Here is a 26,910-nt window from a genome sequence, read left to right on the forward strand (position 1 = left end):
TAAGGCAAAACCTAAGAAAGGGAGGCTGAAACACCAGGAAACAAAACAAGGTTTTTAGAGAATAACCGAAGAATGCTCCCCTTAAGGGAAGATTTGGAAGTCTCTGGAAGACAGAGGGAGAAGGGCCAAACCTAGCATGCTCTGGTAAAGTTTTCAGACCACGACATACTGCAGTTTCTTTTGATGAGCACGCTGTGGAGGAAGCAGTTCTGCACTCTTGAAATTATGGAGATAGGAGAGATTCAGGAAGAGAGAATCAGTGTCACTAACCTCCAAAAAAGCTTGTGCTGCAAATAAAACACAGAAGACTTCAAGTTCTCACTCTTTATGGATTAATTTCAAGAGAATACACAAAATAATACACAAAGAAAATGTAACTTAGTTACAGACATCATTAATCTCCACTCTGCCCATGTTGCTGGAAAGTAATGCTACTTTTAACTGCACAGTTTTTTTCCCAGAGAAAACATGAATTAGAAAGTGGATGCATATAACTCTCCTAAATATCATGAAAATCCAAGTCTGTAGCAATATCACTGTCTGCTAGATTCATCCTGTGTTGAATCAGAAAGTGGTACCCTCTGCTTGGTCCTTGGTCCTTCTTCAGGAGGTTCTCCTGCTCCTGCTTCTCCCTAGTTGTCCTGTGTCTCCCAGAAAAGGAATGAGGGATCCAAGTCTGCAATTTCCATCCTATGAAACAGACATGGATGAACTCTTAATTACAATTAACTAACCCAGTTTTACTGTTTGTAATTTTTCTCTAACAAGTGGGTTGCTGCAGAGTAAATCTGAGGCAGAAGTGAGAGTGGCCTGTGACTCTGCAGTGTCTCCTCCCAGAGATGATGCTGTTTACATCTCAATGAAAGGCAGACAGGATGCACTGGGTACAGGGCAAGGTACAGCAGGTAATAATGTGTGCATGGGATGATGTCTCAAACAGCTGAAATGTTGAAAGTTTACTTCTTAATTTACCCAATAGTTACTTGCTCATCTGCCTAGAAGCATTTGATGTGCGTTGAAAGTATATTGCTTGTGCCCAAAGGATATCCAAATACTGTCCTTTTCTGGCACAGAATAAATTTATTGCTGAAATTGTTGGATAGTTTGAAAAATGTAAGCACAGCATGTTCTCCAAGATTCATAGCAGCATATGTCTGTGTATCTTGTTCAGAGTTATGCCTGAAAAATGTTAATGTTCATGTATAAGTAATGGCACGTAAAAGGGGTTTTGTTTTAGGCATGTTTTACCCCTGGATTTATATGGGCATGAGGTAACACCTACTTTTTTTTTTCTTCAAAGAGCTAATCCACATGCATAATTGAAACAAGTCCTTATTTTGCTCACTATAAATATGTACCATATGTATCTCTTATAAATGTTATATTTTGTAGCATGGTGGGATTTGCTTGTACCTGTGAGTTATGTCAACCTTCATCCAAAGGGAAATAAAAAATTAAGAACATTGCATTGTGTGATATTATGTGTCCTAGACATAGTCACAGGCAAGTCTATAAGCACAGTAAACAGCTACATTATCACCCTATTGATTTACTTTGTGTAATATGATGGTTTGATTGCTGTAAACAGGAATCATGCCACTAAAACAACAAACAAAATTGATTGTACTGAAGCGCACACACACTGTAATTTCCACTGACTTTTAGGCTTGCTCTGGTATGCACTCACTGATCACGAGGTTATGATTAGCTGTTCTTCATAATCTAAGAAAAGAATAAAGATGTGAAAATGCTGGGAATCCACTGCATTGCACCCTTAAGAATTACCTTTATGTATTGGGCTATCCACAGTTTGAAGGCTGTGAGTTTTAAAGAACTAATCACATGACAGAGCCTTGGCTTTAGCTAAATAAAAACTCTGGAACTTCCTTCAGAACCTTTCTGATACAATACAAGTTAACCCTTTTAAAAACAGAGGCAAACCACAGAAGAAGGTGCTACTACTTTGGGTGCATTCTTATGTCTTTGAAAAATTGCTATTACAGGATGCCAGATATGGACCCCCTACTCACTGGGTCCAAGGGACCCAATAAAAAGCCTTTCACCCATGTTCACCAGCAGAAAACCCTGTGTGTAGCCCTAGTGATATAAAACAAACTAGAAAAAAAAAATAACACAGCTTCAAAGCATTCTGAGATGTTTATCCTCTCATTTGTACATCTGCTAAAAGTCTCTGTTTTCACTTAATATATTAAAAAATACAACAAAAAAAATAGAAATGCAGCTTGTGAACCAATTACTAACGAGTAAAAGTATAACAGATGCAAACAAAGAACGGCAGTATTTTTCACCATATGTTTCAAATCAATCTTACTCCTTCATCAGTTGAAAACAAAGCATAATGTTGTGGTTCTAACAGTAACTAACCTTGATCTATCAAAGCATAGAAAAACTAGCAGTACTTTGACAAACCACTTGTTCTATTTATTGCAAATAGTTAATAGGATTAACTAAGATTCACTATTCATTTAGAATTATGTTATCTAATTATTCCCATTTCAACTCCTTTTCTAATTGCCCTCTTGTGTTCAAATTCCTTTATTGCTCATTTACTAGTTTCTGCTCTATTCAGTTGGCATTTTGTTTAACAACCTCAGGTCTGGAATTTCAGGTACAGAGGTCTGGAGGCGAAAGGGGAGGTGATGGAGAGGAGGACCTGGGGAAAGAGCTGTGCAGGACTGCAGCTGCTTCCCCCTCACACGCCACAGACGGTGCAGAGCACCGGGGAGCGCCAATGCTGTGGCTGCAGTCTCTGACATCCTCCTGAGAAATCCACCCACACATAGAGGCACCTGCACAGCATGGTGTTTTTACTGTCTTTAAAACAAGCCATTCGTCTTGAGGTTAATGGCAAAAAAGCTCCACACATTCCAGTTGCAGCAAGACTACCCATGGACTTCGACATGTGTTGTAAAACTAGAGGGCCTTTCCTGACTTCTCTTCTCTCCTTTATGTTCCCCCTTTTTTCATTTAAGCTTTTATTTGACTTTTGTATATAGAGCCCAAAATGCACTCCATATCTTTGAATCTGTCAGCACACAAGGGGCCTGAGAAGACAGTGAGGCACTGAAAAGAACCCCACAGTTTCAAGCTTCAGGTGGGAGGCATGACTGAAAAATCTCTAGAGATCCCTTCCCACTGCTGTTTCTGTCATTCTCACTTGCAACTTCCCTGTAAATGCATGGAGATATGTTAGTAAGGACTGCAGATGCATTCTTGTCACCTGTCTCCAATGTCGGCTGCAGTGGCTAATATTGTGCAAAGGTGCTTTCAGCGTGGATGTCAGGTTCTCTTTTACCACCTGTAAGCAATCAGCCACAGTGCCAGGATATTACATGCTGTGCTCACAAACAACTGGCAGGCTTGTTAAGTACAGCTCCCTGTGCACACGGTGCTTTAAGCAGTGCTAGCAGGGGGATCTCCACAATGTCACAGCACTTACAGGCACAATGGCACCAGATCAGACTCTCTGTTCTCTCCCAGCCTGCTGCACTGAGCTCTAGTGAGGCTGGTGCTTGGGAGTGTAAATTTAATCTCTCTTGCTCTGAGGATGCATGAACTGTAGAATCTGAGTGCTGTAGGTCTGCCAGATTCCCAGCTCTCTGAACCACCTTTTCTTCTGTTTGCCAAACTTTCAGGTTCACTGGCTTATATTCATGAACTCAGTGAACTTTGCACCTAAAAGTAAGGTGAGAAAGCAGTGATTTTTAATATAAATGCTGTATTGAGATCCAAACAAGGCTTTAGGCCAGGTTCAAAAGAGGACTTGACTTAAGCACTTTATTTGGGATCTAGAAGCTAGAAGTCCAGAACATTATCCTGAAAATGCCTGCCTATCCCTGAAAACACCTGGGTTTAATAGGCAGTTGACCTTTTTCAGCTTAAATTTTCCTCCAGAGTTGCTTAATTTATGTACCTAAATTTATCCACCTTGGCATAGTCAACCAAATTTAGTTCCCTCTTGTTTATGAGATGATTCAGAGTTATATGTCCTCCCTTTGAGAGACATGTCCTGCCACCAGACTAAACCAATTTGGGTAAACGTACAGTCCACTGACAAGTCTACAAAGTTTATGGAGTGAAACACAGTTCAGTAGTTTAAGTCGGTAAGTAGCTTAGCTTGGTAGGAGTTCTGAGTTCTGGTTTTTGCTCCCATGACAGTATCTGTATTTTAGGTGATATCGTTAAAATACAGGAGTGACCATGGAAACTGGCTCCCAAACCGTGTCTCAGCCTCTAAGCCTGACCGCTAGACCAGGGACTCATGCTCTGCCTCCGTCACTCAGTCTTTCAAATTTTGTACATAGCAGCCCCATTTTCCCAAAGGGGTGAAAAGAGTCTTTTTCTACTTCCCAAAAAAGTCTAGGAGGAATAGGCCACCTTCTGGTGATCTCCATCTTCTGAAAAGCAGGAAAAGGGGGATTAAAATATTCTGAGATGAGGAAAGAATTGACTCTGTTTCCTCTTGAACATTCTCACTACTTTTGAAGGGGGTGGAACAGGTGCTAACAATACTTTTAAAGAAACAAATGAGCTCTGCCTAGCTCTTTAGAAACATATACCTACCAGAAAGAGTCCTGGCTGTACATATCATGGGTGTAAAAGCAATTTTCTGCAGCCCGTAGCAAAGGCTAAGATCTAAGACACATGATGTCCTTAGAGTTTATTTTTTTCTAGTTCCTGGCAGCTGTGTGCTCTCTGACATAAGGTAGCTCCTGGCTTAGCTTGCTCTTAGGTTTTAGATTTGGGCATTCTAATGTACATAACCATTCATTGGCCATTTATAGACAAGTAATTTTGGGGTCTAGTTTTCATGTGGAGGCACCAGATATCTGAACGGGTTTGAAAACTAGACTGGGTATGTAAAATGAATTAAGTCTATAGGATGAGAGTAGTAAAATTTCATGTGTTTTCAGCCTTTCCTGTTCTTCCCCTGCCACGAGGCAATGAGAGAGATACATAGGCAAAGCCATGGCTCCAGAACAAGTCCCTTGGTCTCTGTCCCATTACTTTAACCTTCATTTTTCAGGCTCATTTCCTCCCTTCCCCCCAGGTAGGGCAGCTGGGATCACATCATCTGAGGAAAACCCCCTTTTTCTTCTCCTCATTTACCCTTCCCACTGATTAAAGTACAGTGGTGCCACAATGATGTCACCCAGACAAGGTCTGACCCAGCGTCACTGGGTGCATGCGTTGGCGAGTGCAGAGCCAGAGCCTTTGTTATATTAAAGATTCACGGACAGATGGATTTGCTGTGCCTGCCCTTGCAGACAGCAGCAGCACTCATGCCTCGATTCTTGAGGCAAGGACTCACTAGAAAAGCCCTTTGCTCATGTTCAGCTGAGTAGTGAAGGGGCAGAGTCACAGATAAAGGGACACAATGTCCTGAACTGAAATGAAACTGGTCAATACATGCACGTGGAGAGACTGAATTACAACCTTCTTTTATGTTTGATGTCAAGACAGTATTAGGTAAGCAAAGGTCCAGCAAGAGTGCCATAACTATCTAATTACTGATTATGAAATGAGGTAACAGAACATTTCTGACTCTACCTATTGGTATACTCCCTGAACTGAGGGCCAACATAATATTTTACATAAAACAAATCCAATAGCAGTAGTGTCTATGCCTGGGTTCTTTTCTTATGAAAACATAAAGGAGAGGACATTACAATAATCCCACTGGTGACTGTAAATTACTGCTTGCTTAAGTTGAAAATGGGGCACATGTTTATAATTTTTGCTCCTGCTAAATGCATGGACATTCTCTCCAAGAAGAGAATGCTGGTGCTTAGCCCCATATGCTTACATCCATGCTGCTCTTATCCAGTAGACTTATTACTTCAAATTCTCTTCTGGTTCAGCAAGATGTAACCCAGTCTCCAATACTTAGTTTCCTTCATAGCTTTGGTTTTCCTGAAATAAAAATCCCAAATGTAATAATATGACTGGAGTTATTGTCTTTTACACTAATTTTGACAGACAGTGTTATGGACAGCTGTCTTGGTTTAACCCCATGACAGCTAAGCCCCATGCAGCCACTCACTCATTTCCCCCATGGTGGACTAAAAGTAGGTTTTGATATAAGGAATTCATTCACTGCTTCCCATGGGCAGCCAGGTGTTCAGCCACCCATAGGAAAGCAGAGCTCCATCATGTGTAACAGTGGCTTGGGAAGATAAATGCCATTAACGACAAACATCCTCCCCATTCCTCTTTCTTCCCCCAGCTTTACATGCTGAGCTTGATGCCATGTGGGATGGAATATCGCTGTGGTCAACTGAGGCCAGCTGTCCGGGCTGTGTCCCCTCACAACTCCTTGTGCCCTCACAGCTTCCTTGCTGTTGGGATTCAGTGAGGAGCGCAAAAGATGCCTTGACGCTGTGTGAGTGTTGCTCAGTGATAGCTAAAACATCCTTATGTGTTATCAGTATTGTTTCCAGCATAAATTCAAAACACATCTCCATATCAGTTGCTATGAAGAAAACTAACTCTACCCCAGCTAAAACCAGTGCAACAGTTAGCAGGGTAGTGTCACCACCTTCGAGTGTCTGGTTTGCCTTGATTCTCCCACTGATTATTATTTACAGGCTGTGACACTGTTTTTATGAAAGAGAGATCTCCACAGTCAAAAGAAAGACAGTGCCAGGTTGAAAAGGTTCACTTTTTTTCCCACATGAAATGATCTTACACACATAGAAGTTGTCCATCCTCAAAGCACTTCACTTGAGTTTCTCTCTGATTTGATATTCCCATGTTTAGCAAAATTCCTGTGGCACAAAAAAGAGCATATGTACTACAGTGTATTCAGAGGAAAAGTATCCCACCCAAGTGACATGCACCCCACCTCTGAGTGGCCAAATCCTGCAGAGAGCTCTGGGAGTTGACCCTGGCTAGATGCCAGACCTCCCCAAAAGCATGTTTATCAGTCCTCTCCACAGCTAGACAGGGGAGAAAGAAGGATTCACGGGTTGAAATAAGGCCCAGGAGAAATCACTACCCAAGTATCAACTTTAATTAGAGATATTAATTGAATTCATTATCAACAAAATCAGAGCAGGATAATGACAAATAAAATAAAACCTTAAAAACACTTTCCTAGCTCTACCTCATCCCCCACAGCAGTGCAGGGAGACAGAGAATGTGGATTACAGTCAGTTCATGACACGTTGCCCCTACCACTGCTCAGGGAGAGTAGTTGTTCTCCCTGCTCCAGCATAGGCTCTCTCACACAGGAGAAAATTCTCTATGAACTTCTCCAATGTGGGTCTATCCCATGGGCAACAGCTCTGCACAAACTGCTGCAAGGTAGGATACTTTTCCATGCGGTGCAGTCCTTCAGGTACAGAATGCTCCAGCGTGGGTCCCTCCAGGAAACCTACTCCAGGCATGGGCCCCTCTGTGCACAGGTCTGCAGGTCCCTGCCTGGAGCCCGCTCCAGGTCAGGCCTCCCATGGGTTTACAGTCTTCTTTCAGGCATCCCCCTGCTCCAGTGTGGGCTCCTCCCTGGGCTGCAGGTGGATCTCTGCATCCCTGTGGTCCTCCATGGGCTGCAGGGGCACAGCTGTCTCACCATGGACTCACCACAGGTTGTAGGAGTTATTACCTATAAACAGCATGGCTCACAATATCTGAAATCTTGCTTGTTGAACCTCATTTACTTCTATAAAAAGGTAACCTTCCCAGTTGATCAAGAGAAGCCAGTTGATGTGATCTTTTTGGATTTCAGTAAAGCTTCTATTGCTCTCTCTCACTGTATTCTTCTGGACAAAATCAGCTCACAGCTGGACAAACACTCCATGGGATGGGTGAGACCAGGCTCATGGGCAGGTTTCTGTGAAGGGGGTGACATCAGACTGGTGACCTGTCATTGGGGGGGTTCCACAGGGCTCCATCCCTGGTCTGGTGTCCTTCAACATCTTCATTAATCACTTCAATGCAGAACTCTAAGGAATGCTAAGTTCATTTGCCAACAACACTAAACTGGAAAGAGCTGTTGACTCCCCTGAAGACAGGAAGGCCCTGCAGAGAAACCTTAACAAATTAGAGGGCTGCAATCAACAACAGTATAAAGTTTAACACGGGACAGTGGTGGATCCTGCACCTGGGATGGGGCAGCCCTGGATGTACAGACAGACTGGGGGATGAGAGGCTGCACAGCAGTGCCATGGAAAGGGCCCTGGGGCTCTGGTCCATGGCAAGTTGAACATGAGCCAGCAGTGCCCTGGCAGCCAGGAGGGCCAAGCGTGTCCTGGGGGCATCAGGGACAGCATCACCAGCCAGGCAAGGGAGGGGATTGTCCTGCTCTGCTCTGCACTGGGGCAGCCTCACCTCCAGTGCTGGGGGCACTTTAGGAGCCCCAGTATAAAAAAGGCATTTAACTATAAGAGCCTGTCCAAAAGAAGGCCATGAGTGTGGTGAAAATTCTGAAGGAAAGGCCTTATAAAGAGTAGCTGAGGTCACTTGGTCTGTCCAGCCTGGAGAAGAGGAGCTTGAGGGGAGACCTCCCTCTGGCCTTCAACATCCTCATGAAGGGAAGACCAGCAACAGGACCCAAGGGAATGACCTAAATCTGTGTCAGGGATGGTGTAGATCAGATATCAGAGGTTTTCACCTGGAGGTTGGTTGGGCAAAGTGGTCACAACAGCAACCCTGACAGAGCTTGGACTGAGCTTGGACAACATTCCCAGACACATGGTATGATTATTGGGGATGTCCTGTGCAGGGCCAGGAGTAGGACTTGATGATCCTGACTAGCTCCTCCCACCTCAGCATATTTTATAATTCTATTATAATAATCTCAGAATTACAGGGAAAAGTAAAGCACAAGCACAAGCCCAGATTGTCCCACTGAAGGTGAGAAGACATTAATTTCCTGAAAACAGAAATATCTTTTGCCTACTCTGTTTCCTTCTAGGTAAGGATCTGTAGCTTTAACATCCTTTGGACAAGAATCATGTTCCTTGGAAATACTTGTGCCTCAACTCAGCAAAGAGTAGATGCACACTGGAATTACTATTCTCATTAGTAAACTCATTAATTCGAAAAACTGTGGAGGTTTAGGCTTTTAAAAAAACTGTCCTAAGTTCATTTTCTCCATTTCAGCAGTATAAAAAGAACAAAAAACCTCTAGGAAAAGTCTACCACTGCAAAGGTACAAAACAGTTATATGGTGCTTCTCTATTATGAAAATTGATTTGATCTTAACTGTTAACACTACCACAATACAAAAATCTTAGTGAAGAAAAGGCAGATTATAGTTTTCACACATATTGGGAGGCCCAGCAGATAGGAGGAAAATGTGAGGCCATAGGTAAGCCACCTCACACTAGGAACAGAAGCAAAGCTGTCTTCAGCAGGATTTTACCCCATGTTTTTTCCAGTTCTTGCCAGAGGAGCAAGTCACTGCAGGCATAGCATAGGCATAGGGTTGCTTGTGATAACTATCCTGGTGTCTTTTTTTCATGGAATTGCCTCCTTCATGGCAGCAGGAGTAGGATAGTTTGTACTTACTACAGAATATGATATGCAAGGAACAAATATAGAGCAACCAAGTTAATGCATGGCCATGTGGTAACAAGTTAGTAAGACAAAGTTCCAGCATAGGTGAGCTCAGTGAACTTGGATCCTTCCTAATGAGGACAAAATAACTGCCTAAGTGTGCAGCAGGTCTATCCATCTTCCAGGATGACTTTCCTGCCACAAACCACTCCTGTGACTCTAGGACACGCCAACTAAGAAATCAGACACCACCTTTTACAAACAGTATCTCATTATATCAATGCCTGCTATACGGCTTACCTTCCTTTTAACTGTTGAAGCTGTAAACTTAAAGAAACTTTCTTTAGCCAGGTAAGTCTTCTTATTTTAGGAGATGTAGGAGAGCTCCTTTACAGCTGCTGAGGATGAGGAGAAGGTGGCAGCTCCACCTCTTCTGCTATTGAGGTGTTCACTGAAATCTCACAAGCCTTACCTGATTTAGAGAAACTTGGATATTTCCCAGTGGCAGGAATAAGTACTTGCAGGTAACACTCAAACTCTGTGACTACTGCTAATAATGTTTTTTCAAAATTTCTTCAGAAAGTATCAGTCAATTTTCAAGTATACTTCCTGCTCCTTAGTTCAAATCGTGTTGTTACTGGGAAAAGCTATGGTTTAAATTAATGTTTAAATTCTAAACTGAATCCAGTGGTGTTCTCAGTGTAATATATTAATTGGATGCCAAAACAAGAAGGATATTAATAATATGACTCAGAAACTACCAAGTTCTCTACCCCAAAGGAATGCTGCTTCTATATTTTTGACCATGGTACGACATTGCAATATTTTAAATAGTTTGGTTCTTTCGTTTCCAGAACCCAAAACTCAGGTATAGTGACACTTGTCTCCTGCAGACAGGTGTTTTGAGGTTTTATAAATGTCCCATGCTGAAAAAATATAAAGACTATAAAATGTAGGAAGACAAACTGTCAAACAGAGGAGATCAAATCAAACTGCCTGTTCTCTATTCGAGAACTGGGTATGCCGACAGCTACTGCAAACTAGAGTGCACCTGTAGCTTTTGTTGAAAATTAAGGGACTCCCAAAGTTAATTCAGATTTCAGTTTTCAAATTCATAGAGACTTGAAAGTGCATTTTTAATGTAGATACACATTGTTACGCATAAATATTTAGATATAATTGTGATCCATAATTTGTGCATTTTGCACCTCCATGTCCATATTTCAGAAATTCTTTTTTCTTCAGGAATGCTTTGCAGGTGGATGCAGCCTGCTTGAGAGCACGCAGTAACATTCATACAAGTTCACTGCATGGTGGTCAGCTTGAAGCTGGACTGCTGTCCAGCCCTGAAGCTCAGTGTCCTTCTGCCCTTCCATCCTGTCATTACTTTACAGGTCCCCTCCCTGGCCCCTTTCTAGGATCCTTTCCTGGTTTCAGCTTGTGCTAATGAGCTTTTTTATACACAAGTTTACTTTACTGCAGATGGTATTTGTCCACAGCCAGAAACACTTCCCAAGAAGTATCACAGCTCAATAAATAAGTTCAATAAACATCTTAGCGAAAATAAACAGTCCAGTGAAATGTTGCTCATATCAAAACAGAGATTAGCACGTATCAACCCCTATGAGCACCACAGATGATTCCTTTTCACGTCCCTCCTCTTAGTTTTAACAGTCTGATCTAGTACACTAGTATTGGAGATAGAAATTTATTTTTATATATATATATATATATATATGATTTAATGAGACTTGGTATTTTTATCTGCCAACACCTGCGCTGCATTAAAAACAAGATATTGTGTGCTTCTCTAAACTGTACCAGATAGAACTGTTCATTCAGAGTGTAGTGTACTTTGCACTGGAGTGTGGTAACACATGCCTTTTACCACAGAAAGTCCTGGACATGTTTTTTATCCTGTAGCTGGAATTTATTCTTTCTGTGCAGGCCATTAATTTTGTTTATTTTGTCTTCATTTTAATTTCCATGTAAAGAAGAAAGCAATCCTGACATACTGTTGATATTTCATTATAAGCATAATTTCTGAGTGAAATGTCACACTTAAAAGAAACAATGGTAGGAAGCAAAAGCAACAGTTTTGCTTAGGTGAAAACATACTATGAAATGTTAATGAACACTATTTTCTTCATATCAATACCTGTTTCTCTTAATGAGATTTAAGAACGGGCATTTACCCCTTAACATTGCAGACTTTATATAAAGATTTGGCTCCTGCACTTGACACATTTGAGAGGAACAAATTTGAGATACAACCATAATGAATAACACATTATCATCCAAAAAGTGAGGCTAACGTGTACTGCCACCAAATGGTCAACTGAATGAAAAGCACATTTCATCTATACACCAGGCAAAATTACTTTATAAATATACTCCAGAAATTACTTATGTTGTCTATTCAAAAGCATGGTTTTATTTATAAAATAATAAAATTGATACAGTACTTAGTATTTCAAGAACAGAAAATAGAAAGATAGGTGTTTCAGATCTAAAGGGGAATTATTATTGTATCAAATAAAAATACCTAACTTTTTGAAATCCCTTTAGTCTTCTTCATTCTCTCAGTTCCAGCCTTTATTACACCATTTCCGCACTGAGATCTGACCATCACCCATCTGTACTGAGCTTTGTCCCTTCACTGCTGCACAAGGGAGGCTTTTTTCCCCGTTAGCACTTTTCTACAGCTTTTGTTCCACAAGCCTACCCAGCATTATCTTGTCAGGGATTTGCTGTCCCCTCATTGGGACAATAAAGAAAAAACCTAACCAAGGCATATGCTCCCCCATCAGACCGCATGGATTTGTCTACTAAATTCAACTTATTGGCTTCAAGTTCTGTTTCAGGACTTGCTCCTGACACCATCTGATGGCTGATGACAGAGCCACAGTGGGTCAGTGACCAGTGCTGTCCAGCACCACAGAAGTCCCAGTGCATGATGTAGCACTGTTCTTTGGTGACCAGTACCAGCCTACAGCAACTAGTCGCCCTGATGCTTATCTCACCTTGTTTACAATACTACATTTGTTTCCTAAATTAAATTTTATGTTTTCCAGAGAAAAGCCTGTTTCTTCTTATATGTTTCTATGGTGTTGAACACAGCAGGACCCTGACTGGGACATCTGGCTACTATTATAAAACAAAAAATGAATCATGCCAATAGTAGCTAGGATTTGAAGAAAAGGCAGCAAAACTTACTGTCAGATTTTGGTGTTTGCAGCACAGGAATGTAAAACAGGCATCTCTTTTGTCATGGTCTCAGGCACAGACTGTCCTAATATTGGTACTTGGGCTAAAATAAAAATAAAATCAACAAAAAACCAAAGACTGACGTATTTGGGGTGAGGACTACTCCAGTGCAGTACTTAGTACATGGGAACTCAGGGGGACTTTCAGACATTGTCCTGGTATGCAAGTGCTACCCCAGCTTTAACTCCACGATGAGATGGAAAGGTCAATCCTCATCCAAGACATGATTTTGCAACAGATGTCGAGGTGGGTGCTGAGCAGTGTGGAAGAGCAGCATGACCCAGCTAGTAGAACAGCTACAGCCTTTAGTCTGTGTAGTCCTTGGGGCAGCACTGTGCCTTCCATCTGCCTGAAGAGGTTTAATTTATTTACCAGCACCCACATTTGTGCTTGAGATAGAGCTGAGGGAGAAAGCTGCCTCTGGCATGAACCTCTCCCTCTCTGAGTTTGGATGGGATGAGACAAAAAAGGGGAAGTAGAAGCTGTGAATTAATAAAATATGAAGGACAAGATAAAGTGCTGAGAGTGGTGGAAGTTAGAGAAGGCACGTGAGCAGCTTAGGATAACATATTTTTTATTTCCCAGCCCTAGTCTTTACAGAAATAAAGTTGCTTCTCTAGTCCAAGTTTCTTGGAGCCTGAGGGACCCAGTGGTGAGGACAAACCAAGGCATAGGGGAGGAAAAGGTGCAGATGAGATCTGAGAAGATGTGTAAAAGTGCATTTTTGAGATGAATGGAGCATTGAAGCTGTCACTGCAAGAATGATAGAGAGAGAGAGACATGCCAAAAGAGCAAATTTAAGTGCTCAACAGATTATTAAAATGGCAAGAATAGAAGAAAGTATCTATAAATCCCATTAGTCATTATGCACAAAATAATTTGTAAATATTAAGTTAATTTTTTAATGAAAGAGGTGCTGGAATATAAGCACCTGCAGCCAGAGGACATGCTCCAGTACACCAAAACAAGCTTTTCTAGACTGCACAATCACAAAACTAGACTGGGTTGACACAATGTTAATGCTTGCATTTAGGCATCTGAGCACACCTTATATTTTGTAGACTTATAAAAGAAAGTTACTTCCATTCAATTAAAGATAGTTAGGAAAAATTATATCCTGGAAGGCAAGACATAACAAATACTGAGATCTTGTCCTATGCTTGTCTGTGGCAACAGCTTGGGCTCAAAAAACAAATCAAGTAAAGGGGAGACATTAAAAAAACCATGGAAAAATCAGTCTCAGTTCTCATATCCTCTGGAAAATGTGTCACTGTGATGGTTCAGGATTAATTAGAGCTCTGACTCTGCTTTAAGGATAGAAAGCCAAATATCAGCCACAATAAAACAATACGCATTGTATATAATGTGATTACCTCAAATACTCACAACTACTGTAATGTTCTGAGAGGACTTTTCCAGACTTTTGGTAACTATCCTACTACACATATAACCCTTCTGCAACTGTAGCTAGAAACAGAGGCTTGAGCACCAGGACCTCCTCCATATTGATTTATGGGACAAAGAAATGTTGCCTAAAAAGCTCAGGAAATAAAGCCTCCCAGAGAGGACAATAGGTTTTCTTTACAAAACATATGTGCTGAATTTACATGTTTTTACTCTTTTCTGTGGGTCTACTCAAGTTGTATTGAAAGTTAATCACTTTATCATTTTTCACATATGAATATCAACTATCCTGGAAAATAATAATTTCTAGATTTCTTTGAATAACAATGTGCTTTTGCCCTAATTGAAAGGGAGAAGATGGGGTGGGAAGAGGAGAATAAAAAAAGAAGCCTGAAAATGAAAGACTTGTGCCAGACATGCTGGATCTGTATTTGCAATACCCTTGCTTCAGGGTATTTGGATGTATCCTGAATTTTGATTCAGACCATTAGAGAGACAGAATCCAACTGTAAAAGTCTGAGATCTGAGCTTAGCGTGTATTTGGATGTAGAGTTTTGGCTGACCTATTTAAAGGATGATGTTGTGCAACATACAGATTACTCCATAATCTAGGCAAGTGCCAAAACGTATTTAATAGTAAAAAAGTAGCCAAGATCTAAAAGTTTATTCCTTTTTATTTTTTAAAATAAAAAATGAAAAAAAGGAACTATATATCATATTGTAGAGTTTCACAGATATTTTCCTGTAGAAGAAGTCAACATTTCTCCTAGAAGAAAACAGCATTCAAATTAAGAAGGGCCAATTTAGCCTTACTTCTGTAAAATAAGACAGATTTGCTGGGATTATGAAACAACTGTGAAACTTCTTTTCCTGTAAGATGGGAGAGGTTAGTTAGCCACCACCTAGTACCATCTGTTTGGGCAGCCTCACCTAACAAAAGTTCAAAACCAAGCCCCATTCCCAGAGCTCTACTTTATCTCTATTTCACTTCTCTTGGACTCTGCACAAAACCCAAGAGGGTTTAGCCACTATTACTGTCATTTCTATGTTCTTCTGAAACACTGGATCAAAATGTGAGTGTTTTAAGAAGCACTGTGTTGAGTTAGTGTGCTGAACAGCAGGGGAATTTAGCAAGGAAAAGGCATCATCTAAATAATGGACAAGGAATCAGGATTTTAATCTGTTTTCTGCTAATGATTTCTTTGTGGCCTGGAGGAATATTGTGTATTCCATCTGCCTTTGCTTCCACATGTGAGAGCGGCTGAGTAAAGGGATAATGATCTAAAAGCTTGCTTTAAGAATTAGTTAATGAGGGTGTTGACAATGTCAACTACCAGTTTTGTGAAACAAGAACATGATCTTGACCCTGAATGAGTCTTTTCCTGATGAAAAGCTGGTGTAGAAATACCAGATTTAATCAAGAAAAAAGATGTCATTTCGTTAAACCTGGGTGTTGAAAACATAGAAAGTCTACTACTGAAAAAACTGTCTCCAGGTTAGAAATGCAGACAGAGTATTCACTGCGAAAAAGCAAGGCCCTGTTTGTAAATATTTGTAAATATTTACACCATACCCCAAATTTACTCAATACAGATGCTGTATAGTCACAGAAAATAGATCAAGTTTATAGATGTAGAAGCTAACATACAGATAAACACCTCCACACACAGAGTATTACTGATAAAATACATTAAGTGGGCTGGCTGATGCTGAGATTCTTCTTGTTGGGTGATGACATATTCACTAAATTCCATCCATACTTCCAACAGCTTGATGGTAATAGGCTCACTTTGGTTTCTCTTCTGAGAAAAACATCCCATCATTTCTGTTGGGGTATTCAGCTCTCTGGTGAGCCTCAGAGCATACCTCAAAACATCAAAAAATGAAAAAAAAAGAAGTGGGGCTAAAACAATCAACTGAACAACATCTATCAAAACCCACTAACTGTGGAAGTCAGAGCTGCACAGATGGTAGAGACCTAGGAGGCCGTGTGCTACTTGCCCTGCTGCAGTGCCACAATGCCCGCCTTCTATTAAACTCTCCTCCTGATGGGGTGGGAATTCTTATGTTCCTAAACCACTTATGGACAATTCATAGGAATAATGGAAATCTAATTAATGGAATAAAATATGTGCTGTAAGTTAGGCAATTGTGTCTAGGATGTTTTCTGAAAGCTTTTTGCACTCAATTTCAAATTACTCCAAAGTCAGATACAAGGATATAATTTTTGATTTCCTCTGGCTCTAAGGATTTTAATGTCTAAGTACTTTACCATCTGTGGCATATTTAATCTCACAAGACTCCTATGATATATAGAGAGACTATTAAATTCATTTTAAGAATGAGAAATGAGAGCCAGAACAACTCTGGGATCAAATTGGTGACTCAGGCCTCGGTAGGGTATGAACTGAAGCCTTCCTTATCATCGACTAAAGCCTTAATTACTGCATACTTCACCCTCCCAGTATTATCTTTGCTGTGAGGTTTTTCAAGCTGGGGAATTCTGCAGAGTTGGCAAATATTGGATGAAAATTATTTATTTCCCTTTTTTTAAAATCTGGACTGATTTTCCTAGAATGGAGGATATTGGCATGAGAGTGAAATCTGAGATAAGGGATATAGATTTACAATCATAACTTGAAGGTAAGTTTTGTGATATCAGTGAGATAGATATTCAAGTGAGGCCTAGAGGAGGGAGGGAATGGAAGAATTTCCTTGTAGAAGTGAAGAAAAAAAATACATTAAAGCAATGCCTTACAATTTCTAGAAGGGTACAAAACTTAAGAGCCCTACTTGGCTCTTACCTAGCAGTGTTGGTTCACTTGTCAGAGCTGCAGATAGGTTTAGTTTTCCAAGCTGACTTGTAACTCCACCCCTGCTGCCCCTTACTGCCTTCTCCTCTGTGTGTTGAGCCCTGAAACATACTTTTTAGGCACTAGATGATATTACAGATATCTAAACCACTGTCCATCATTATTAACTTTCATTTTTGCTGATATCCATAAATTCTAGATTCTTTAGTTATATTAGGTTGCTTTTTTTCATACTGAATCACAGTATAATACTTCCAATTCATATTCCTTATCTTTAAGTGTGGACTTTTTTACTACTGCTGGCCTTCTTCATGTTTATTCAGTTTCCAAACCTCATTACTGTTGTTTTGATATCCTTTTCCATTGAATCAATAATTACATGCAAGGAGACTAATCCTTATGGTACTGTATGGATAATTCATCACCAGCTTAAACTACTGTCATGAACTGCTATTTTCATTTTAAACCTTCAGCTCATTCTGTTCCAGTGAATTTACAATAATTTTTTAAGCTTTTGAGAAGCATCAAACAAATTCCTCTCTCATATTTGGCTAGACTTCCTATATATACAATGTGATAAATGTCACTGATGCTGATTTACAGGCTGCAATGAGTATCAAGAAAAAGAGGATGCTATGATCCTTCTAGCTCTCCCTATCTTGATATGATCATTTCCATTTTTCAGTAGCTGTTTGCTGCAAAAACAATGATCAGGCCGCAAAATGCACATGCTGCATATTAACTGAGCCCATTGATGGGGAGTGCTGTTAGCCTACAGCAAATAGACTTAATCTTCAAAGGAAAATGTTTGTTCTTTTCCATGACTTTTAAATAGTAAAGGCTAAAACCCCCACACAACTGCCACACATTGAATAACTTATGACACTTTTATTGCATTTTTAAATCAAGAGTCATAGATCTGCATTGTAAATGCTTATGGCTTACAGTTACATTTCCTCTGATATTCCCAGTGTCAATATATTCATGTTATATCATGAACCATTGAGAGCAAACACAGCACCAGTATTGCCACTGCCAGTATTATATTGCACTGAATGGCACTGGAACTCAGATTCACACCCTCTGGTGTGACAGGATTCTAGCTGGACATACCTGTGAGAGACTGAATGGTTAAACAGTAATAACTCAAAACTCTTCCCTAATTTGTGGAGATGCCAGGGTGCTTTGCTGAGGTGGAGGAGGTGAGCTTTTGGGTGGGCAGTGGCTAAACCTCTGATCTGAAAAGACAGAGGGTGAAGGATGGGCCGTGAGTGATACTGGAGTCGGGCAGGTGCCTGTTGCCATGCTCAATTGTCCTGCCTTGCACAAAACACTGCTATGGGGCTCCCTCCCCACCCCAGGGAAGTACTGGGACATTGGCTGTGGCCTGAGAGTGTTCATCTCTGTTAGCAGCCCTAATGGGCCATAAGTGACTCAACTGTGCTGGTATGATGGGCAGCTCTGCTGTCTTAGAAGGTGCCAGGGACTCCCAAAGTGTCCCCACTGCAGGGGAGCTACCTGGGCATTCCCACCTGAACCAGAGTGGATTATACACCTGGTGGATTTGTGTTTCATGGATTATCCTGTGGTTTTCTGCCCACCACTTCAGGACTTCACCCATGATCAGATTCAGTTTGTGACCACATTTTGACCAAGACTGCGAAGCACCCAAGTCTCATTGTGGAGCCTGTAAGTGGTGAGATCTTCATTCTCTTGTCCTTTCTCCTTCTCTTTCTTTTCCTTTGTGCATGTTCTTGGGAGATGTTGCACTTTCATATTGCAATGCTTTCAGATTGTTGTACTACTGATAGGAAAGATGGATCTCTAAGGTATTTACAAACAACTCAGGGGGTGAGGGCCTTTAGAAGAAATGGGTATTAATGTCTTTGAAATGGGTCTTAATGTCTCTATCAACCTCAAGCCACACGAAGTTTTACAGAAACCAGGCAGTTTGACTACAGTTTGAACCACTGAATTTTAGGGCAATTGACAACCTGGTGTGCACTAAGTCTATTGCAGGACCCAGATAGCCTGGATTTCTGAACTTTGGAGGAAAATTATGTGTTCAAGGGGGAAATATGTGGTAGGTGGTTTGGGAAGGTTGTACCTTCCTAGTACCTCAGCCAATGGGGAAAGGAAGAGGGCAACAGGTGGCCAGGAGTTTAGGATTAAAGGAGGCTGTGTCCTCCAAAACCTTGAGAAACTGCATGAGTGTATGCCCCAGTGGATGCTCCTTTTATTCAAATAAAGTTGCAGGACTCCTCTGTCTCCTTCATGGACACTGGCTTTGCATAGTGTGATTTTGTGCACATAACTATATGAAATAATAACCAAAATGCCTACATACCCGCTTTTCTTTGCAACCAAATTTTTCCATAATAAACCCTACATGTGTATATTTACAAACACACAGCTTAGTTGTGTGTTTGTAAATATACAAATATACAAACACACAACATAGTTGCTCACTCTAATCTGCCCCAAGAGATCTATTAAAAAACCTGGGTTACCCTTATGGTCTGCAGCAGCTCACAACAATATCCAAAATGGGTCTCTGTTGAATTACATCTCATGGAAGAGTTAGAACTGTCCAGTATTTGGTCCAAAAATGTGAACATTTTAGAGCCAATGTTTCATGACTAACTGCCATTTCCTTCTTGAGTAAATTTTGAACAATTCTTAAATATATGTGTTTTTTTCCTCTTTTTTTGCTGCTTAAGGTGCTGTTTCTGAGAAAAGGCAAAATAAAGTCACAAGAACTTGTGGCAAATTAAATATTTATGGATACCCCTATTCCTATTAATGATTCATGTATTTACAAGAAGTCCTTTAAACACGTTGACCAAATGCAAATGCTAGTAATTAGATCCAGTGTCCTTAAGAATTCCCATTATTGTTTCATATGAAGACATTTTTCTTAATTTCCCTTACTCAAAAAAGCTGTTATTCCTGGCATGGTATGGTTACCCTATTCTTCTGTAACAGTAACTGCATTTCAGTGGTGGGTGAAGAATGATTTTTATATGTACAATCTAAGTAAAACTCTTTGTGATCTGTCATGATGAAAGGTGCTCTGTGTACAGCACTATTATTAACTTATTGTATTTCATCAGGTTATTTTATTTCACATCATGCCACTCCACTGAAAAAGCCTTTGCAAAAATAAATGCTGTGCAATGTCATCAATTGAGAAAACAGACTCCTTCAAGAGGCAATGTAGCATGGAGATAGCAGGCATCCCCACCAGCTGAGACTGCCATTGCTGGAACATGCAGGGATGCCTGTGGTTTCAGTGTGTTTTAGATGTAAGACATGGTGCTCTTAACGTGAAATGAGATGTAAAATAGGACCAGAATTAGATTTTGAAGAATGATTAGTACATCAGCTTTTGAAGTAATACCTTTTCAGAACTACTGAATACAAATATTTTATTAGTTAATGCAGTTGGATGTAATTTGACAAATTATGCAATGGTTTTTTAAGCATTTTAGCAGTCCTAATAAAAAACATATGAGTTCTAAAATAGAAGACTTCCATTAAATTATTAATCACTTCAAGAGTAAAGTAAAACTTTCAATACTTCCATTTATTTTACTGGAAAGTCAGTGCCTATTTCCTTTAATAATTCTCCTTTTTTTTCCTAGGTAGCTCTTTGTAATAATACAAATTTTATCATGGAGTTTTTATAACATTTATAGATTACCATTGTAGCTAAAGAAGAAATATAACGAAGATTAAACTCAGGATCTGATGATTTTCACCTTGTGACCGTAACTCCTGAAATCCTAATCATATTCAACCAGCTCATGACTCCTAGATGTATTCTAGAACAGCTCCTTTTAATGAAAACTAGACTCAGAACAATATCTAATGGATTTTGAAGTAAAAAAAAATCACATAAACACTTTATTACTTGTTTTGCAAACCTTTATAAAAACAAACAAGTACTACTGTGATTAATTCATTGTATTCCTAAGGCCTCATAAATCTACAGGCATTCTGTGACAATAAAATAACAAGTTTTGTTTTGAAGGTTGTAGCTAATACTCTAGTTAACAAATTTGCCTTTCCTTAAGGCTGAATAGCAGATTTGTTCCAAGCCTGGAGCAAGAGGTAGAGCATTGTGCTCTGCCACCAGCAAAGACCAGGGCTGTGCTCCAGTTTTGGGAGCCACTGTCTGCTTTGGCCACCTCAGTGAGGTGAGGAGGCAGTGATTACACCAGGTCTCTGCCCTTTAAAGGGTGTGCTTCAAGGGAGACCAGCCAGCACAACATGGTTTGCACTTCCACACTTCCAAGCTATCAGATAACCCTGTATTATTTTTTCTTATTTTATTGAAAAGAAAAGAAAACCTGTCAAAAATGGATCAGGTTCTCTGGTAAACAACACTGTTCTTAAAAGAGGAGAGTTTAAAATGAACAAAGATGATTTTTCTCTTCACCTTTCTAATTCTGCCCTATGCCTGAAAGTCTTTCCTTAGCACAACTTGAAACAGCTTGAACATTGCTCAGAATTAGACTAGACTGAAATAGATCTTCATAGGCTGCATTCTGGTAAAAGAACTAACTGGTAAATGCACCATAGCCATGACTTCTGCAGCCATGGACTTCATGGCCCCTCATCACCTGCACTGGAATAAGTGGTATCCAGGTTACAACTAACTTTGAGTGTGCTAAGGAATAGTCTGCACTACATTTACAGCACTTCTGTGGATGCACAATGATGCAGTGTCAACACAGAAATAAAAACCTATGTCCAAGTAGGTAGTATAAGTTAAAGTAAAAACTAAGGTTTCCCATTTCAGAAAGACAGGCAGCTATACCAGAATATTTTTACCATACTTCTGGTAAAATCTCATAGGGTACTATTCTCAGCCCCCTGTGGCTGTAAGCACAATGGGTGGACTAAGCATTCGCCCTGCATATGCTGCTTGGCATTAAGTCAGACTTCTTAACAGTATCTCAGTGGCATTTTCCCCAGGCCAATTTCCTTTGTTGGGGTTTCTTTTCTTTTTTTTTTTTTTCCTTTCTAATATGAAAAAATACATGTCACTGAAGAACCACATGAGAAACAGTCTTAAAATTCTGACATATCCTTCATCTCAATGGAACTGCCCCCAATGTTTCATCTTAATGAAATTATTGCAGGGTTGCATAAAAATGTAACTTCTTAATAGTAAATGCAAGCAAAACAAGAAAAAAATATACTTGCTACCAGAGTGAAGTCTATTAAACTCCATTGTATCACTTTGTTAGAAATGACTGATGAAAGAGAAGACTATCAGCCATGTAAAACATCAAGGATGAGGATGAGGAGGTTTCAGCAGTAGGGAGAAGGAAGTGCTGGCAGAGGATGCTGAACAGCTGCCTGCCCAAAGGCCTTGGAATTAAAGGCTTTGGAATTAAATAAAGGTGGATTTAAGGTGTCTGTCCATTCAAGTCCAGTGAAAGAAAAATCATGTATGGTACAATTCAGCAGCCTTATCTCTAACCCAAAAACTTGCATTAAGCCAACACACCACAAGCTTTTGCAAATTGCCCTGACTGGGATTGTTTTGGCAAAAATTTGGGTTCTACAACATTGCAGAACTGCTATAAAAGTTAAAAAAAAATTATCTTCAAATCAAATGAATCTGCAAGTAACTGTTACTTAGTAAATATAACTGGTTGGCAAAGAGAATGTGTAATTTCAATAAATACCAAATAAATTCCATACATTTCATATATATCCCATATAAAGAGCCTCTCTCAGGCCTGGAATATACTCTTGGCTTTAGGCTTTCATACTCCACCTACTTCCTACAACACTCTAATCTTCCATTAATTGTCAAAAGTTTATTTTTTATTTATTACAATTACATGGTTTTTATGGGTCAAGCATGAGGCCTTAGGAAAAATGCTGGGATAGAAAGGAGGGGGAAGCAGTTTGAATGCTGATGAAGAATTAATTTAGTTCTTCCAGGCTTTTAAGGATGTTTTCTTTCTGGAAAGACATTAGAGGTATTTAATTCATGTGACCTCTATGTCATTTAGGACAATGCTTTGATTATTCTTTACTATGCTTTCTGTTTTATCTTTTTTATTTGTTTAATTTAGAGGTCTTTGTTACTTATCAGATGTGATGTTTAAACTCTGCTGTAATTACTGGCTTTTCTTCTTTCTCACATTTAGTTTATTAATGTTGTTACTTAGAGCAGATTGTTTAAATATTTTGAGAATCCTTCAGGGATTGATAAAGGGCAATTAATATCAACTGTTGATATTGTCTTTTCTTTTTCCCGTGGTCCCTAGATCTTATCTTCAATTTAGATTAAAGGGATGAGAGAGGGAAAGGAATTCTAGTCATTTGGACTAGGATTTAGAATGTAAATGTCTTCAAAGTTGTGCTCAGCTGTTTTGGCTTTGCCTTCTGCAATGACAGGGACCATCTGAGGACTTTGGACTTGAATCCAGGTTTGGACTCCTTGGAAATGAACCTCATACACAGAGGCAAAGATAAACACACAAACATACACACAAATGTTCAGGCTGAACTAGGCCCACCTCTAATTGCATATTTATAAAATTATTCTGGTATCATAGCAAGGTTTGTAGTAGAATAATCATACATAAAGACAGATGGTCAGAGAAAAATTGGGAAACCCCTAAGACAAAATCTGAAACACTATTTGCTAACACCCTTCCCTCTTCTGTTTGCCAGTCTGGCATATAAATCAGGATATTAATTCCTTGCATATTATGAATGAAGTAAAATATTTTTTAGAAAACACTGAAATTTTAAATGCTAAAATACTCTGTGTGTCTAATGAGATACAAAATGGCTCCAAATGTTGGCTCAGCAGTGAAAAGGAGTGCACCAGATCCACTGCTCTTATTCATGCATACAAGCTTCAGTGAGATAGAAGGAGTCCCAAACCACTGCAAGACATGCTTTGCAGCAGATAGAAGTCTTTTCCCAGAAAAAAAATGTGGGTAACGACTGAGAAAACTGAGAGGAGGCAGAGAAAACTCTCAGATGCCAGAAGTGTGGGATGCTAGCAAGATGCACCTAGTATTGACTAGTGGACAATTATTGGATATTTACAAAATGACAGCAAGATATACAAACTGGAAATACTTAACCAATAGAGGAAAAAAATTCCTACAGAATCTAAGCTTATCAGCCATAATTCACCTTTCTGATTTTAGCCAGCTTTGCATTTCTGCCTTAAGTTCTCATATTTTACTTTTTCTGGACTTCCAAACTACTTTGTCACTTCATATTTACAGGGCAGAATAAAATCCAAATCAGACTCTGAATCTCCTGGATGATTTTTGAGCTACAGCTGGATTCCATTCTGTAACAGGGTGGAAGGGCTGGAGTACAGGATGATATCGAGATCACTTACTTGCAGCAAGGTAGACTTCACACAGCTCTGGACTTTGCCTGGAATTAGGGGTTCTACATTTGTCACAAAAACCCAGATGTGTATTCTCGTAATTGAAGACTTTCTATCAGCCCTCATCTTCCTCCTTCCTCTCTTCTTCATATCTTTCACCTCCTCAGTTCAGCATCTCTTTTTTTCTCTTCTCTGTCTGTCTGTTGTTCTGCCTCCAAAAACTGTTCCATGCATGTGCTCATCTGTGGTCTGTGGTTCCTGCCTGTGGGCAGGTTTGGACCTTGAGACATGCCAGGTAGCTTGCTATTGGTAACTTCTCCACAAAAGAAAAATTAATTAGCGTGGAGTAGGAACCCACACATTGCTAGTAAGGACAATGTCATTGACATATGAAAACTGAAGGACAGAAAAAAGGTTAAACAGGCTGGGTCTGTGTGACTCCTAGGAAAATTAAATTGTGGATTCAGACTGTTTGGATTAGGGCTGGCCTTGTTAGCATTTGTGCTCTGTCTGGTTTCATCTCGCCTAACTCTGGGTAGATAACCAGGTACCTTAATCAGGAATGTGTTCATTGTTAGCTCCCTCTTGAAAGAGAAGGGGATCCCTCTTATTCAGCTCAACCCTAACACTTCCTAAAAAATCCTGTTTCCTAACAGACTACTAAGAGAGCCTCATGCAAATATGATCTTAATTTCAGTCCCTCAAAATGAGAGAATTAGATCTTTGCATTCAGTTGTGCCCCACAAACTTTAACTCTGAATGCATCAAATTGAGGAAGAATGAAAATGTAGACCTGCAGGCAAGAAAGTGGTGCAGCTGAATCCTGTGTGACACTTCTATTCAGCCAGTAGCATGGCGCATGTCATTCATCATCTGGCACCCCACATTTGCTTTTTGGGACATACGGTAACCAGAGAAGCCACAGTGCTGTTCAGTGCTAAAGGCATAAAAACGTGCCGGTCTTTGTTTCTTACATCCCCAGAGACTCAGCCAGCAAGAAACAAATGTTGAGAGGTCTGAAAGAAAGCCACAAAAATTAGTCAAATAATGGAACCAGGTCTTCTACTCTCCAAGGAATACACGCAATGACATTTTCTGCAATTTAGCAGTTTACAACCTAATGGGTTGAGAAAAAAATCTGAATGGGAAGAGTCCCACAGGTTCGGCTAGTTCTATCTGTGGATCAGCATTTTGTGGTCCAAACCCACTACCTGGACAAAAAGAAAAATCCAGACCATGCTTCAACTAAAGAAAAAACATGAACTTGTTTGGGTGTTTTTCTGTATCAGGGCTGATTTCAAATTTCTGATACCTCTGACCATGTGAAACTGTAGTCAGAACAGTGAGTACACAAAAGTATTTTGGCATCCAAGCTATCAAGAGACAATGGCCAGCTTTTGTTCTCAAGAATAAGATCAGAGCTAATCCCTTTCAAGAAACTTGTGCTAGGCTGCCATAAAAATAGTTTTTGCAAAAAGAAACTAATTTTTATTATTCATAACTAAGAATATTCAGTACTTACCTAAGGTCAAAAGAAAATTGCCACACTTTTAAAATCACACTTATTTCATAAAAATCCTCATTTTCTCCTTCTCAGTCAGTTATTTTATTTTACTAATTAATAAAGGCCCGAGTCTGAGTAGACAATAAACATCCCCGAGCACAGGTATCTGCTGTCAATTGAAGTGCAAGAGTTGAAGAAGTTAGCACTTTCTGTGTAATTCCTCGAAATTATAGGCTAAGAGAAAAACTAATTTTAGAATGGAGCATGGGATATCACCCAATCCAAGAACCTGCTCAGAGCAGGACTACCTGCAACATCAGCTCAGGCTACTTAATGCCTTGCTCAGATGAGCTGAATGGAGGCCGCACATCCCTTTTGGCAACCACCTTCTAGTGCCTGCCTGATCCCACTTGGAAAATATTTTCCTTAGCATCTTGAAGGTGTAATTCCCAGAGTAACAGCAGGTATCCAATTATCTTGAACTGATTAAAAGGTAGAATGTTTGCATTACAAAAAACATTTCCTGGAAGGGATAAAAAAAGTATTTTCTCTCTGGAAACTTTAAAAATTCATGTTACAGATATATTGTTCTTCCACTTATCCCCTAAGAAAATTGTTCTTGGAAGAACAGCCCCTGCAGAAATTGTTATATCTGGAAACCCTGGAGATGCCATAGAAAAATGAAACTAAATGGGGCAGATAATGGAGTTACTAAGATTTTTGTTTTCATAAATCTCTCACAGAGGAACCTATACTTTTCTGTCTTATATGCAGCGGAATTAGAAAAACATTGAAAGAGATGCCATTGACATCTACAAATACACTCCTGGCACTTCATTCTATTTCAATGCTGACAAAATTTCAGTGTCTCAAAAGCATCTAGGAAAACACCCGAATACTTTATTGGGCCCTGGCTGCAGAGCACTGCAATGAGACCACTTCATTGTCAGCAACAGTTTAAATCAATTATGCCCTTGATCCCTGTTTTGAGAGACTGTTTACCACAATTTCTCTCTCCATGACTA

The 26,910-nt window shown here is 39.9% G+C and overlaps 1 long non-coding RNA gene across 1 annotated transcript in view; it reads right to left on the reverse strand.

Moving 5' to 3' along the window:
* Positions 1-309: 309 nt before the first annotated feature.
* Positions 310-26,910, reverse strand: part of LOC143692031 (uncharacterized) — a 48,051-nt gene continuing 21,450 nt past the window's right edge. Inside the window, exon 2 of the long non-coding RNA XR_013179891.1 lies at positions 310-690. This is a non-coding gene — a long non-coding RNA (uncharacterized LOC143692031). The remainder of the gene's footprint in view (positions 691-26,910) is intronic.

Source organism: Agelaius phoeniceus, chromosome Z, assembly GCF_051311805.1.
Source record: "Agelaius phoeniceus isolate bAgePho1 chromosome Z, bAgePho1.hap1, whole genome shotgun sequence".
NCBI lineage: Eukaryota > Metazoa > Chordata > Aves > Passeriformes > Icteridae > Agelaius > Agelaius phoeniceus.